Source organism: Lissotriton vulgaris, chromosome 11 (assembly GCF_964263255.1).
Source record: "Lissotriton vulgaris chromosome 11, aLisVul1.2, whole genome shotgun sequence".
Taxonomy (NCBI): Eukaryota; Metazoa; Chordata; class Amphibia; order Caudata; family Salamandridae; genus Lissotriton; species Lissotriton vulgaris.
Genome location: NC_141699.1, coordinates 227,883,828 through 227,900,122, shown reverse-complemented (window position 1 = coordinate 227,900,122; position 16,295 = coordinate 227,883,828).

Below are 16,295 nucleotides of genomic sequence, written 5' to 3'. Positions count from 1 at the left end.
GTGCGGTTGAGGGGATATGGTATTTTGGGAAGGTCTGCTGTCCTGTTTTGCGCTGCCTCGGAGGTAGTGGGGGGAGTGGCCAGGGGGTTGGTTGTGGTGGTGGTGGCGCGGGGTGTTGTGGCTTTGTTGGGTGTAGGAGCTGCATGATTAGTACTTCTAGCACATATTCATCTTTAGATATGTGTCTGAATTGGGTCTAATTCACAGAGTAGATAGTCGACCTTCTTATACTAGTTAAATGTTGATGTTAACTTGTTCTTGGTAAGTGGGGCTATCACCTGTTTTTAGGTAGCATTGCAGATTTGTCTGGTTGTTGAATATATGGGGAAGTGGTGTTTTTGTGTTTTTGTGGACGGGAACTGCTAGTTTGTATATCATTAGCGTTAGTTGTTGTTCTGGTTTGTGGCGATTTTGTTGGCAGAAGGTATTAATGAAAGAGTGGTGATATTTGCAGTTTTTACCAGGCTGAGAATAGGATGAAAATTAAAAAAGACAGAAAAAACAGATATGCTTAATGAACATTATAATTAGCATTTAAAAAACCTTTGAAATTCACTGAAAAAAACATAGGTTTCAGGGGCGTTATAATTAGCTGGTCAATTCTCTCGTTCAAAACCATTCAAATTCCCCCATTATAGTTAGTTCAGCTAACTATTATTTATTTATTCAAAGTTTTATATAGCGCGAACAAGATCTTTGCAGATAACAGAGCGCGCACAGAAACAGGGGGTAGTGGCAACAGGAGGGTGACTAAACAGAACTATTGGGTACAATATAATAGTCAGTAGCATAATAGGATAGCAGTCATGTACAGGTAAAATACCAATAAACAATCAGGTAACCAGTAATATAAGACGGCGCAAAGTCTTTGATCCAGCTGCAATAGAGTTCAGGTGAACTTTGGCTATAGGGATGGCTTATACCACTTTCATAGAGTTACAGAGAACAAGGGGTAGGGGCATCAAGAGGGTGATTCAACAAACTAATGTGTACAATATAGTAGTCGGTAGTAAGTGAGTAGCATAATAGGATCGCAATCATGTAAGAATATAATACCAATAGACAAGCAGGTAACCAATGATACAAAAGCGGTGCAAAGTCTCTGATCCAACAACAATAAAGTTCAGGTGAACTTGGCCATAAGGATGGCTTTCACCTCTTTCTTGAAGAATGCAGTGGAGGAGATAAGCCTGGTTTCAGGAGGGAGTGCATTCCATATCCTGGGTGCCATTCCTGAGAAGGAGCGTTTGTATGTTTTTTCCTTCCGGAATCTACGAGGTTTCAGGAGTAGACTTTTTGTACTTCTATTGGATCTCGAACCTCCTGATATAGTCAACTTTTGAGTGAGGTAGTTGGGTGCCTTGAGGTGTACGGCCGAGTGTGTCATAACGGCAATTTTCAGCTGTATTCTGGCTTCAAAAGGCAGCCATTTCAGGGATTTTAAGTCAGGGGATATATGCAAGTGTTTTCTTGAGCCAGTAATGAGTCTCGCGGCAGCGTTCAAGGAGGCTCTTAGGGGTGCGGTTGTTGATAGAAGGAGTCTGCTGAGGGCCACAATTCCATAGTCTATGCGGGGGATGACTAGGGCTTGTACAGCAGTTTGGAAGTCCTTGGCTGGGAGGAAGGGTTTAAGTTTCCTCAATGTGTTGATTTGGAAATTAGCTCCTTTCGTTGCTTTGCTAATGTGCTGTTGCATGTTGAGCTTGGCGTCAAGTGTGATGCCTAAGGATTTCGCAGAATCCACGATGGTGGGTTGGACATTGAGTGCTGTTAGGTGATTGAGCCAGATTTGGGTGGTGGTAATTTTCGCGGGAGGTGAGATCAGAAGGAACTCAGTTTTCAGAGCATTTAGTTTGAGGTGATTATCGGCCAACCACGATTGGGTGTTTCTAAGTGTGGAGTTCAGAAGTTTGATATCTTCCCGGGATTGTAGCTTTAGGTAAAGTTGAGTGTCATCGGCGTACATATGGAAGTGTACATTGGATGCTTGGAGCAAGGTGGCGAGTGGTTCCATGACGAGGTTGAACAGTGTGGGGTAAAGGGAAGATCCTTGTGGGACGCCTAAATCTACTGGCACAGGTGAGGACAGCACATTGTTGATCTTGAACTTCTGAGACCGGTTATGTAGGAAGGAAGTGAACCATTTGAGAACAGCCCTGGATAAACCCATTCTAGTGTTTAGCAGCTCCCGTAGATTCTCATGTTTGACCGTGTCAAATGCTGAGGAGAGATCAAGAAGGATGAGGAGGCAGGAATCATTGCGATCAAGGATTTGGAGGGCGTCATCATTTATGTGCGTCATAGCCGTTTCCGTGCTATGTTTCGCTCGGAAGCCTGATTGATGAGGGTTGAGGAGGTCAAACTGGTCAATGTTTTTTGTTAGTTGAAGTTGTACACATTTTTCCAGCAGTTTGGCCAAGGTGGGGATATTGGTGATAGGGCGGTAATTGTTTAAGTCAGACGGGTCAGCTGTAGGTTTCTTGAGTATGGGCGTTACTTGCCCCACCTTGAGGGAGTCTGGGATGAGACCTTGTTGAAGGGAGCTGTTGATGATTTTAGTCCAGAGTGGGAGGAGCAGGGGGATGAAGTCTTTTACAGCATTAGCAGGTAGGGGGTCTATGAGGTGATTAGCGGGCTTCAAGGTGCCGAGCAGTTTGTGAATTGCTTCTTCAGAGTAGGTGTCGAAGGACGTCCACGATGCGTTATTTTTGGGGTTGAGTGTTAGACATTTTGATGTGGCTGGGGTATCGGCTTACATCATTGATGAGGTCACTTCTTATGTTGTTGGTATTTAGCTTAAAGAAAGCAGAAAAGTCTTCACAGTGTGGGATATCGCTTGTTGTGCTGTTTGATTGTAAGGGTTGCGTCTTGTGTTTGAGTTTTGACTAGTTCAAACAGTTTTCTTGGTCTGATTTTTGCTTGATCCAGCTGGAGGCTAAAGAAGTCAGATTTTGCGCGCTTGATTTTCCTAAAGTAGGCATTTCTCTTGTTCTTAAGCGTTTTGAGATGCAGTGATGAGGGGTCAGATCTCCAGGTGCGCTCTGCCATTCGCATAGCACGCCTGTCTTCATTGAGTCTGCCGTCATACCAAGGGTTCGAGTTCTTGGTGGAGACTCTCTTCAGTTGCAGTGGGGCGGCTTCGTTGATTATTGAGTTCATGGAGTCGAGGTAGAGGTCGGTCAGTGATTGAACATCAGAGGCGCCCGAAGGGGGAAGGAGGAGACTGCAGGTTTGGGGAGGCAGGGAGTTGGGGTTAAGATTCTTCATGTCCCTTTTCCAGATCTTGGATTTGGTGGGTTGAGCCGGGTTAGGTTTAACTTTTTCGTTGATAAAGAAGGTGATAATGTGGTGGTCTGACCAGTCACTAGGTTGGATCGCCCCCGTTGGGTAGAGTCCTCTTTGGCGATGATGAGATCTAGTATCGAGCCTTTTGTCGTGTGTTGGGCTGTTGCATATTTGGGTGAGGTCAAGCGCATTTAGGAAAGTTTGGAGACTATTCACCACTGCGTCTTTCTGATCGTTCCAGTGGAGATTAAAGTCACCCAGGTAGATTTGAGTGATCTGCCGACCGGCGTTGGATGTGATCGTGTCCATGAGTTGTTGGGTGAAGGTGAGGTTGTCCCCAGGCGGGTGATAGATGAGATATAAAGCACATACTGGTTTGCCCTCGCTGGAGATATCGAGGCAGAAGAGTTCACAGGAAGTGAGGGAGGGGGAAGTGACTTTGGTAACGGAGAGGTTGCTCCTAAAAATGCATGCGATTCCCCCGCCCGTCTTGCCGGTCCTGTCGAGTCAAATGATGTGGTAATTGGGGGGGGGACTAGTATGTCCATTATAGGTGTAGAAGCTTCAGTTAGCCACGTTTCAGTCAGAATGGCTAGGTCAAGATCCATTGTTGTGACGAGATCCGCGATGTCGGAGGAGTGCCTCCGGGCTGATCTGAAGTTGAGTATGATGCATTTGATTCTGGGGGTGAGAAGGGTGGTCGAGCGTTCTAGAGAGAGGGGGACTTTTCTGAGATTGTTGGGGACGGAGCTTCTGTTGCTTAGAGTTGGGGGCCTAAGGGGATTTGTGAGAATTGTGGGTATGGGTAGGTGTGTGATGGTTGTGTGTTTTATAGGTCCTGGGCCAAAAGATCAAAGGAGGGAGCATAAGTCATGGTCCGACAGGGAGTTGAGGGCGCGACGGGGGCGGTGAGTGTGACTGCGAGCGGGGATAGTGGGCGCCTATAACTTGCGCGCCTGCAATGTACTGCTGATGACGTCACATATTACATCACTCATGACATGGTCCATGACATCACTCATGACATCACTGATGACATCTCAAACTCAGCGGCTACGTCTCTCTCTTGGCTGGGGCGGCCCACAGGACAAATCACGAAGGTAAACAGTAGAAAAGGGTATGGGCTCTCAGCGGCCACAGCTCTCTCTTGGCTGGGACGGCCGACGAGACAAATCACAATGGTGCACAGTAGCAAAGAGTGTGGGCACACAGCAGCTACAGCTCTCTCTCGACTGTGGTGGCCCACATGAGAAATCACGGTGGTGCACAGTAGCAAAGGGTGTGGCCACTCAGCAGCTATAGCTCTCTCATGGCTGCGGCGGCCCACGGGACAAATTACGATGGTGCACAGTAGCAAAGGATGTAAGCACTCAGAGACTACAGCTCTCTCTTGGCTGTGGCGGCCCACACAACAAATCACAGTGGTGCATGTTCCGGCAGCTCTCAGTGGCGGCAGCTCTCCCTCAGCTGCAGCGGCCCACCCAAATCCTGCAGAAGGTTGTAGGATACAGATTTAGGCGGGCTTTCAGTGGCGGCAGCTCTCATCTTAGCTGCAGCACCACCTCCTGGTGAGAATTTTCCTCACTCGCCAACATCTAGTTGGGAAGCACGAGTGAGCAAAATCAACCTCCTGGTGAGATTTCTCAACCCAGGTTGTCACATTTCTCAATGCGAGTGGTTGTGGTAGGTCGCAACCGCTCGTGTTGAGTACCCTTCTGTTCACATTGAGAAAGCTGCCGCCAAAGTAAAAACTCTATTCGAGTGGCAGAAAGGAAGCTGTGCCCTCTTCCACTGTGCATGGCGCTAATTGTGATAATATTACAGTGCGGGACTGAGGAAAAGTGTCCTTCTTGTAGGCATTTATTTTGTATCAGGCCTCCATTCTTTTTGTAGTGCCATTTTGTGACAAACACCTCTGCACGACCCTACTGGTTGTTTCTGATGATGTCTGATGAAATTCTAACTGTCACGACCACCCTGCTCTTCCTGCTCCTCGTGGTTGAACCAATTTCGAAAAGGGAACAAAGAATTGGCCTCACCGCCATCAGACTGAACTCCTGCACACATCCATCCTATTTCGCAAGACTTAGTCACGCCACAGCCACAGAACTTGTTTCTTTCACATATCTTGTTGTTCAAGATCTGTCTGTTCTCTCACGTACATATCAAGTTTTGCAACACCTGTCCATAATCTTTGTACCATCTGTTGCAGCCCCTGTCCTGCCTGAACAAAGAATGGTGTAACTGCATTTTGACTCGGGAGCGTCAGGCCCCCACCCAAACTGGTTTCTTAAGGTGGGAAATGTGTATATAAGGCCTGTAAGCTGCACAGTGAAGCAGCAGCCTCCTTTGCCTTGTCTCCGACGAGCTTGGGACTCTGTTCCATAGCCCGGGCTATTCGAATAAAACTTGGTTTCTCCTGCAGACGAAGGCTCCTGTGTCTCCTTTTTATATATAAGGAGGGTATGGAAGACTTTGGCGGTTTCCCCGCCATCGAGACCCAGTAAGTGGGTATAAACGGTTCCTCAAATGGCGTCCCAATAGGGACTGCACGAGCACGAAGGTCAGGCCCAGTGGATGTGAGGAGGTGCACGGAGAGACTCCGACGGAGGTACCCTACCCGCGGGATTCTTGCAGTCCAGTAGCCGAATGACTCGCCCTTTGTTCCTCCCCATCAGGTCTGGACTACGTGACCGCATCCTCGCTGGAGTCCCTTAACAAAGTGATTTATGGAACAGGACATAACCCTACGTCTGCAGAAGAGAACTACACCTGCCAGGTAAGGATGGACTGATCACCCACTGAGTCTGTATGATTCTGCTGTTATCGACTTTTGCAAAGGCCAAGCCAGCGAGGTGGGTTTTTTTAAAACCCGCTGTTGTCTGTTATGTGTTTACAAGCATGCCGGCCAGTAGTAAGTTTAAGTAATTATGTTGTATGTGTGTGCAGGACTCCCAGCTGGAGGCGGCCTGTCCGCTTCCTCCAGAGAGGAACCCTAGTCACACCATGAATACTAAACATGGTCCTTCGGCTATAATGTTTTCCCCTTTTTAGACCAAATACACTAAACAAAGTAACTCAGAATTACAATGGCCGCCTTATGGGTCTTTTGACCAGCAAGTTCTGGCAAATCTATAGGAACAGCTATTAAAATGGAAGATTTGTCCCTCGATGTTTGAGTCTGTCAGGTTGTGGAGGAAGAAAATTGAGCAGAGAGCAAAGAGGAAAAAGGCACTAGAAAGGAAGCGGGAGCAGATGTCAATGGCTGACCATGTTAGGTAGCACTTACAGGACCGAATGGAAAAAATCTGTAGAGATAGCTGATAGGTGCTGAAGTGCTACCCGGCCCGTGAAGAGAAAGGAAAAAGCCTTATGGAAGGGGGAGAAGAGGGCTATTCCCTGCTTGATACCATGTTGGAAAGTCAACCTGCTTATGCCCCCATGTACCCTGCGCTGACACACCCTGCCCGCATACAGCTGCCCCAGCCGTGCTGCACATTCTTGCCCCCACTGCCCCATCTACTGTTCCCCCTGTCACACCGACCCACCCTATTTTGACGCCTATGACACCGACTGCACACACTACCCTGTCCTCGCCATGGGAATGACAATGAGTCCCCATCCGCCCAATCCCTGCGGCTTTACCCATGCCTGTCCCTTTCCTTCTTCCCCGACTGGCTTCCTTGCTCTCTGCAGTCAGCTTTTCGTCCCTGCGAGAGGATGACCTGCAAAAGCAGCAGTGTGAATGTTGGATAAATAGTGGGAATATTTATCCTTTTAAAGAAATATGGTCCACCTTTTCTCAGTGGACGATTATGGAACAGACCACCTGGGCCATTGCATACATGAGTGTCCCGTATTAGCTGAAAACATCCGAACAGGGAAGACTCGGTCTCGTGCTCCTAGAGAGGGGAGGCCAGCTAGGGACCATGGCCCACCCCATCCAAAGAACAAAGAGCATAGATCCAGGGATGACGCCCCTGTCCGGCAACGCCCGGCCAATAGGTTTGATGGATACGAAGCAACACGCACTTATTTCAATGATGATTATGATGAAGTTGATGAGACAGGCTTCTATCAAGCATAGGACATCCAGGAAAGGGGTATTACTAGAGTGCAAATTCCAGTGGATCAAAGGGGTCCGTATGTTCAAATGTCAGTCGTAGGGAATGATCAGAATTTTCTTCTGGATACTGGGGCCACCAGGTCTTCTATTGCACGTTTCTCAGTCCCGGAGGCACCCCTTTCTGGCAACATGAATGTCTCCATGGGTCTTGTAGGAACACCCGTGACCAGCCCTGTCTCTGAACCCCTCCCTCTCGATATTGGCCCCGCACATGTTGACGCTCCCTTGGTCCTCACTACAGGTTGCAGTGAAAACTTATTAGGACTGGATTTACTGAAAGCTCTGTATGCGACCATATCATGTAGTCCTCAAGGTGTATCCCTAACAATTTCCCCACCACAGCCTCCTATATGTATCTGTCCGGTCCCCTCCCACCAGAGTTGTAGTCTTTACCTTCCTCCCTCTGGGCATCATCAGACACGGATGTCGGCTGTCTCAATATACTCCCTCATGTGGTACATATTCAGCCCGGTGCCATCCTTCCCCGCCTTTGACAGTATCGACTGCCCACGGAAGGAGAAGCGGCCCTTTTAACAATAATATCTGAATTAATGGACAAGGGTGTAGTGGAGGAGACACGTGGTAATATCTGTAACAGTCCCATTATTCCGGTTCTTAAAAAGACCAATGGAGATGCTCTCTCCCCTAAAATATACAGATTTGTGATTGACCTGAGAGCCCTTAACCAAATAACGATCTCCCAATACCCTGTTGTCCCCGACATTACAGCCCTCTTGATGATGGTCCCTTCTGACGCCACACACTTTTCTGTCATAGACCTGAAGAATGCCTTTTTCAGTATTCCTATACATCCTGATAGCAGACATTTTTTTGGTTTCTCCCTTGGTGGGCGGAGCTTTAGATTTTGCAGGGCCCCTCAAGGCTTCACCGAGAGCCCCAGTATCTATAGTCAAGCTCTCAAAAGTCAACTAGATTCCTTAGAACTCTCTGATAATTCCACACTGCTGCAGTATGTTGATGACCTCTTCATTACTGCAAATTCTGCCCGACATGTAAAGAGGCTACCCTCTGTTTGTTACGCCACCTTGCCCTCCATAACCACAAGGTCTCTTTAAAAAAGCTTCAATTTTGTCAAGAGAAGGTGACCTATTTAGGTCATCTCCTCTCGAAGGATGGAAGGCAGCTCACCGCTGATCGTTTAGCCGTTTACAATGCTATGGCGGCCCCACGGACACAAAAGCAGGTGCGAGCCTTAATAGGTCTAACCTCATACTGCAGACAGTGAATTTCCAATTTTTCGGCCATAGTGATGTAAATCGGGGTTCCCAAGGCCTACACGCTCCGGAGATAACCCACTTATACTCAAGAACTGTTTTCACGAAAACTGTAAAAGGCAAAAAACAAGTTTATTAAGACCCCATGGGGTGGTGGTACACTCAAACAGCACCCTTCGGTAATGCAAGAGGTATCACACCGAACACCGGTGTGACCCCGTTTATATACAATTTTGGGGCAATAAAAGATAGGCGGCACAAGTTAAGACACATTTTAAGGACATATATGGTCATGTTTTGGAATACTGCCAGCTCATTGGAGGGGGCACAACTCCGCTGGTCAGTTTGGTGCACATTCCTGAAGGCTTACGGGTCAGCTGGAACTGCGCATGTGCGGCTTGACCAGTACTAAAAATAGCCTGTTGCTGGGCAGGTTGGGGTGGTCAGTGGAACGGACAACGGACTAAAGGGCACGCCGGCCACGAGGCCGCTCATGATCTAAGATGGCCGCCGCAACATTCAAAATGGCGTTTTCGTATATAGCCAAGTTAAGGAGGACAACGTGTAGGTTCAGCTAATCGCTAATGCGGCCGGGCCAATTACGACAGACGACCCTTTTAGCGTTTAGCTGAATCTACCTCATAATGAACATAATCAGGATGTTCGTCCTCGATGTCTATTAACATTATTTGTGTTACCTCTTTGTGAAGCATCATTTTGTCATGGGCAAGAGCTCGTCTTGATGGTATGCAAGCTGATAAACACATTGAGCATAAAGCTGGGCCACATTGAATACATAGGCATATGAAAAACATGGCTCCCACAAGTATACACAGAATCGTCAACAGTTTCCAGCCCCACGTTGCAAGCATGGACCAGAACCATCCCGAAAGTGTCCAAGTTCCATTGTCCGAGTGTATCTCAGCTGCAATTTTATGAAGCTTGGAGATGGCATCATACACAGATGGAGAATTGTCCGGAATATACACGCAACAGCTGCTTCCGATAATTCTACATGCCCCCCCACGATCAGCTAAAACAACATCCAATACCATCCTATGTTGGAGTGTGACAATCCTGGAAATCTGTAGTTCCTCAGTAATATTCCCCAGGGCAATAGCAGTGTCATTCGCAACAGCCTCAACAACACGCGTCAGTCGTCTGATTTTCCGGCTGTTCAGTGCAGCCCCCACAAAGGAGAATAGTCCCAAATTAAAGTCCACATACTGTTGCAATGCAGTGTCTGTTTGGTCAATGTCTTCCAGAACAACAGTTCGTTTGACCCTATTCAAGACGAAGTCATGGTACAAGGTATAATCATTGTGATACATTGGAGGGGCAATGAATACAGGAGGTAACACAAACGATACATAGCACGTGCCCAACCACCCCAATGGAAGCTGATGGTAGCCCTTCGTTCCACAGATAAAATATGTATTTCGTGATGCAACAAATGAAATGCCATTCGGGCTATCAAACGTGAGAGTAGTATTACATTCGCTTTTCCCCACTGCAATCGAGCCCTTATTCCTGATACATAAATCGGCTTTTGTAGCAATGACATTTATAACATGGGCACTAGATACATTAATGTTCCGCTGATTGCTGTATACACGTGGGGCAGACACATTATCAGGCCTATACTCTTCCCATTCAAAACGAGTACCCTCAGCCCGGGGAAACCCATCCTTGTCATGGGAACATACTTTATTCAAGCGGAAAAGCACCCCCCCTTTTGTTGGCCATCTCAAAGTAAAGAGGAGGGTGTACCATGCATTGCATGACCCATTATGCGAAAACGGGAGTGGAATAAGTGGGGTGCCCCCTCTCTTCTGGTGCCCTGGCAACATCCCACACACCCAGCAATTTGAGGTATTGGTCATGTTATGTGTGTGGTGAAGAATCTGAATGAAGCTGTTATTTAAATACGTTTGGCGGTGGCGCTCTTCATGAAAAGGCAATGTAAAATGAAAATGTTCAGAAGGAGCCGGGGTAGTCGGCAGCAAATGTTCACGTACAGGCACCACAAGTTCGACTACCCAGGCTATAACAGCTATCACCACAATAGTCAGAACAAAAAGAAAGGCACCCAATATTTTCTTATCACGAGATGCCGTTGATGCCATAGTTCAAGAATATTCGTGCAAAGTCTCAAATAGCACAAATCGTGCACAAAGTCTCAGATACACGTACGTGTATACCTAAAAAAAGAAAAATACGGTGCTGAACTCCGAGGTAGCCGTTGTTTTCTTCTCCGGGCCAAGACGGGTGTCGCTACTCTGGCAGAACTGATCCCCCCCCTTGGAATTCCCGGTTTCCGTTTCACAAACCTGGAGCGGTAACCAACCAGTCATAAAAGGCAAAAAAAAATCTTCTTATCGTGGACGCAAGTTGTAGCGCTCTCGTCCGGCAGCAGCTTGGTCCGGGAAGGCTCCCTCAACTTCGGTCGACGTCACAGCTGGGCTCTTTTCTTTCTCCAAGATCTCCTTGTAATCAGTCAATACAGCAGGAGTCACCAGATCCGGAGAGACACGGCGACAATGTGTCGAATGCACCCACCGCTTCCTGTTAGTCACTCGTACTGCGGTGCGGGTCGCAAGAAGGACCTGCTCGGGGCCCTTCCACCTGGGCTCCAGACTGCTTGCTCTCTCAAACGAGCGAACCATCACGTGGTCACCAGGGCGGAGATCATGGCCCTCTCCAGTAGAGTTGTCAGGGAGCGCTTCTCGAACCTGTTGATGAATAGAGAGCAAATCATTTGTTAATCGTGCCAAATAATCGTTCATCATAACACAAGGCACATCATGTATTAATCGCGGCTTGGGCACCCCCCTGATATTCATCGGGCGGCCAAACACCACCTCATAAGGCGTAAGGCCAGTTCGTGAGTGGGGTACTGATCTAAGAGAGAGCAGTGCTAGCGGCAAAGCGTCTGGCCACTTCAACGATGTAGACGCCACAATTTTGGCCAGCTTAAGCTTCAACGTAGCATTGTACCGCTCAACCAAACCTGCTGACTGAGAGTGGAATACAGCGTTGAACTTCTGCTGAATCCCTAACCCCTTCAGTACATATTCCACGATCTTTCCAACAAAATGGGGCCCATTGTCGCTCCACAAAAATTTACAAACTCCAAAGCGAGGAAAGAATTCCTTAAGCAACACCTTAGCTGTTGTCAAAGCCGTGTTGTCTTTCGTGGGGTAAGCCTCAACCCATTTGCTAAAAGCACATACCACCACTAGGACGTACTTCAGGTTATTGCAACGCTCGAGTTGGATGTAATCCATTTGAAGCACCTCAAATGGTGCAGAAGGTGGAACGAACCCTCCTTTCGGAGTATGGGTCCCCTTTCCGGGATTGTGTTGCAAACATACCAGGCAGGTCTGCACTACTCTCTTTGCAGTATTAGCAATCTCGGGATGTTCCCAAACTCGTGTTAAAAGCCGAGTGATTGCAAGAGCTCCGACATGAGCCAGTCCATGCGTCATCTGGACCATCGCCTGTAAATAAGCCGCAGGCAATTTCCACTTCTCCATGTCTTTGCTTCTCCAACAACCCTCGTCATCTAGTACCCCATCTGCTGCCCAAGCCGCGAGTTCAGATTCAGTGGCTGAATTTTGAATATCCCGTATTTCTGCTCTAGCATCACTCCATCGCTCAGCCTGTGATTGTACCACGTACATGGGGGAGCTAGTTCGGGACATGGCCGTCTGTCTTGCTATACTGTCTGCAAAGGCATTTCCTTGGCCCACTTTGTCCGTGATCTTTTTATGGGCACTACACTTCACTATCGCTACTTTCTTAGGGCCAAGCAACGCTTTTAGGAGATCACGCACTAGCTCTCCGTGCATAATGTGCTCTCCGTGCGATGTCAGAAACCCACGTTCCCTCCAAAGTAGCCCGAAGTCATGGGCCACTCCAAAGGCATACCGGCTGTCCGTGTATATGTTCACACATAATCCAGCACTCAATTCGCAGGCTCTTGTTAAGGCTATCAGCTCTGCTGCCTGAGCCGACTTTTGTGGTATCCTAGCTGTTTCGACCACTGTCTTAAGCGTCGTGATCGCATATGCTGCGGAAGTCCTACCATCTGGCAGCCTGAGACACGATCCATCAACCCACAGTTCCCCATCCACTTCTGGAAGTGGCACATCCTGTAAATCGACACGACCCTTTGTCTGTTCCTCGGTCAGGAAAACACAGTTGTGATGTTTTTCTTCCTGACCCTCCTCGGCCGGATAGGGCAATAAAGTGGCAGGGTTCAAAGTAGCGCATCTTTTCAATGTAATATGTGGCGCCAAGAGTGTCAGCTCGTATCCTGTTAGCCGTGCACTCGTAAGGTATTGGGTCTTAGTTTTGTTTAACAGGGCATCTACTGCGTGGGGAACTAACACCAACAATTTGTGTGATAACACTATTCCCTCACTCTGTCGTATGGCCACCGCTGTTGCTGCTACCGCTCGAAAACACCCAGGCAACCCTCGTGCTACAGGATCCAGAATGGCAGAGAAGTATGCACATGGTCTCTGCTTATCCCCGTGTAATTGCACTAACACTGACAACGCGCACCCATCATTCTCATGCACGTACAATGTGAAAAGTTTCGTGTAGTCTGGTGTACCTAACACGGGTGCGGAACAAAGGGCCTGCCTCAACTGCTCAAAAGCTTTCTGACATTCCTCTGTCCACTCAAGGGGCATTGGTGTAGCTTTGGACAGTAATGCTAGCAAAGGTTTTATGATATGTGAAAAACCCATGATCCATTGCCTACAAAAGGATGTCAACCCTATAAAGGCACGTACATCTCTCTGCGTGCGGGGGACTGGTGTATCTAAAATCGCTTGAATTCGATCAGATGTTAATGCACGCCCCTCCTTAGACAACAGATGACCGAGGTAGGTCACCTGAGGTCTACAGTATTGAAGCTTTTTCTTGGAAACCTTGTGATTGTTTTGTGCCAAAAAGGAAAGCAACGCAAGTGTGCTCTGTTCACATTGTGCATAGGAGTCAGCGGCAAGCAGAAGGTCATCCACGTACTGGATGAGCGCGATGCCAGACTGCAATTTAAAGGAATCTAGCTGCCTTTTCAAAGCCTGGCTGTAGATGCTAGGACTCTCAGTATAACCTTGGGGAACACGACAAAATATATACGATTTATTATTGAGTGTAAAGCCGAACAGATATCTGCTATCAGGATGAACAGGGATGGAAAAGAACGCATTCTTTAAATCAATAACGCTAAAGGTGGTGGCTGTCGGTGGAACCAAGGTAAGCAAGGTCGTAATATCAGACACCACTGGGTATTGGGGAATGACAATTTTGTTAATCTCTCGCAAATCAATAATAAATCGATAGATTTTACCGTCAGTATCTCTCTTAAGAATCGGAAGGATAGGACTGTTACAAACATTATAAGGGACCTCCTCCACAACCCCTGCAGAAATCAAATCCTGAACAATATGTGTCAATGCAATTTCACCTTCTCTTGAAATCTTATACTATGGCACTCGTGGCAGAGGGGCCCCCTCCTTAACAGTAATGTGTATTGGTAGAATACGCATCTCTCCCACATCCGTATCTGAGGTCGCCCACAACGTATGCGGTAGAGAGGCCAAAGCTGGAATGTCTAAAATAGCATAAAATCTGTCAGGGTCAGGGTAATTGTCATTCAGGATAACCCGCACTCCCTCTGGAGCGCAACGTATTGTCGCTCGAAAATATTTAAGCAAATCAATGCCCAGGATATTGTCTGGGGTATGGGGTGATAACAAAAATTGGCCAAAACTGAAATATTTATCAATGCATAGTGCAAGGGGCTTGGACAATGGGCTGGGGGAGGGTGTGCCATCAAACCCTACACACGTAATCATTTCGCCAGACAGGGGAGCCCTCGGAACCAAGTTTTTCGACAAAGCACTACGAGTAGCTCCTGTGTCGACTAGAAATTGATCAGTAGAACCCAGAATGCCCGCTGTTACATATGGACCTTGCTGATCTACCGGCACTTCAACTGATTCCTTACCCCATCCTACGCAATCCTATGCATGCACATAATCCTGGTGTTCCACATTCTCTCCCTCAGAAATTTGATATTGATTCCGTCTATCAAACGTATTTCGTTCGTCCTGGCCACGGCCCCTCTCCTCAATCTGCCTACGATCACCTCCACCACCTCTCGCTCCAGTATAACCTCCTCTTGACCTTCCACTTCCTCGACCACGCTGACTACGCTGTTCGCGAAGTACCGGACAATCTTCAGCCCAATGCCCAAACTCCTTACAATACGCACACTGATCCTCCGCTATGTCCGTACGACCATACGATGCGTTTCCTCCACCTCGTCTACCTCTATCATTCCCTCTACCCTGTGTTCCCCAAACCTGCGCCAACATCACCTTCGTTTTCAATTCCTTCGCCTTTTTCTCTATACTTTCTTTAGCCTCCACTTCCTGCCGCTCATAATATTGAGCCATAGTTAACAAGGACGCAGGGGTCGCCGTGGCCCAGGAACTTTCACTCGACTTCAATCGCTTTGCAATCTCTGGTAGGAGATTAGCCCCATACTTATCTACAAACAAATGCCGACCCGTATCGTCAGTTAAAGATTGACCACTGTAATCATGAAACGCCTCCTCGAAGCGTGTAAAGAAATCTGAGACCGTTTCATCGGGTTTCTGCTTGCACGACGTTAACATGGCCCAATCAATCTTTTTGGAGGGAACAAGCGTTTTTAATTTATTCAAGATAGCTGCCGGAAGGTCTAGAATTAGCTGACAAGGCTTACATGCTGGTTCTCTATCCAGATCTGCAGCATTTATTTCTTTCCATGTCCCCCCCAATATCGTTTCATCATTATTTTTACGAATTTGCCTCCACATATCAGGTGGTAAAATTAGCCCAAAAAACAAATCTATATCCACGAGAGTCATCACACAAGACGATATAGCCCCCTCCACCCCCTCATAAAATGCCGCCGGATTCTTCCGAAGATCAGGTAAAGAATTTTTCAATGCCATGACATCTGCTCTATTCCATGGCGTGTAGACCCAATTATACACAAAATACCCTTTCGCATCCTTCGACAATTTATCATCATCAGTACCTTCCCCTTTTGGTGGAACATACAAAGGCGCGGCTTCACGCATAGGCATAACATGCAACGCAGGACTCTTATCTGAACCACGGAGAGAACACTCTTTAGCCCGCCCGTTATTCTCCAATTCGGACTCCTTTTGCCTCCGTTTCCGTTCCTCCCGCAATTGGGTTGTCTCATCCCGCAGCTTGATCAATTGCTTGAACAGGTCGTCAACATCTGAAAGATCAAAATCACCCTTAGCCAAATTCTCACGATACACTGACAACACTTTAGGCTCTAACGTATCAGAAAGTTCACGATATGCGTTTACAACTTCATCCGCCAGACTGGACAGAAAATACATTAATTCAACATCCGACCACCCTTTCTTTTCTGTTAACAACTGCTCCTGAGTAACACAATGCTTATTCACTTTACGAGCCCAACTGCGTAAATGAGCGGACCTCTCCGCAGTAAACCTGAGAGCCGAAACCCCCTTCTGACCCAACTGATCCTGTCCATCATCCTCTGAATCCGCAGCCGGAGCCGTCGGCGAAACGTACGGAGGCGGTGA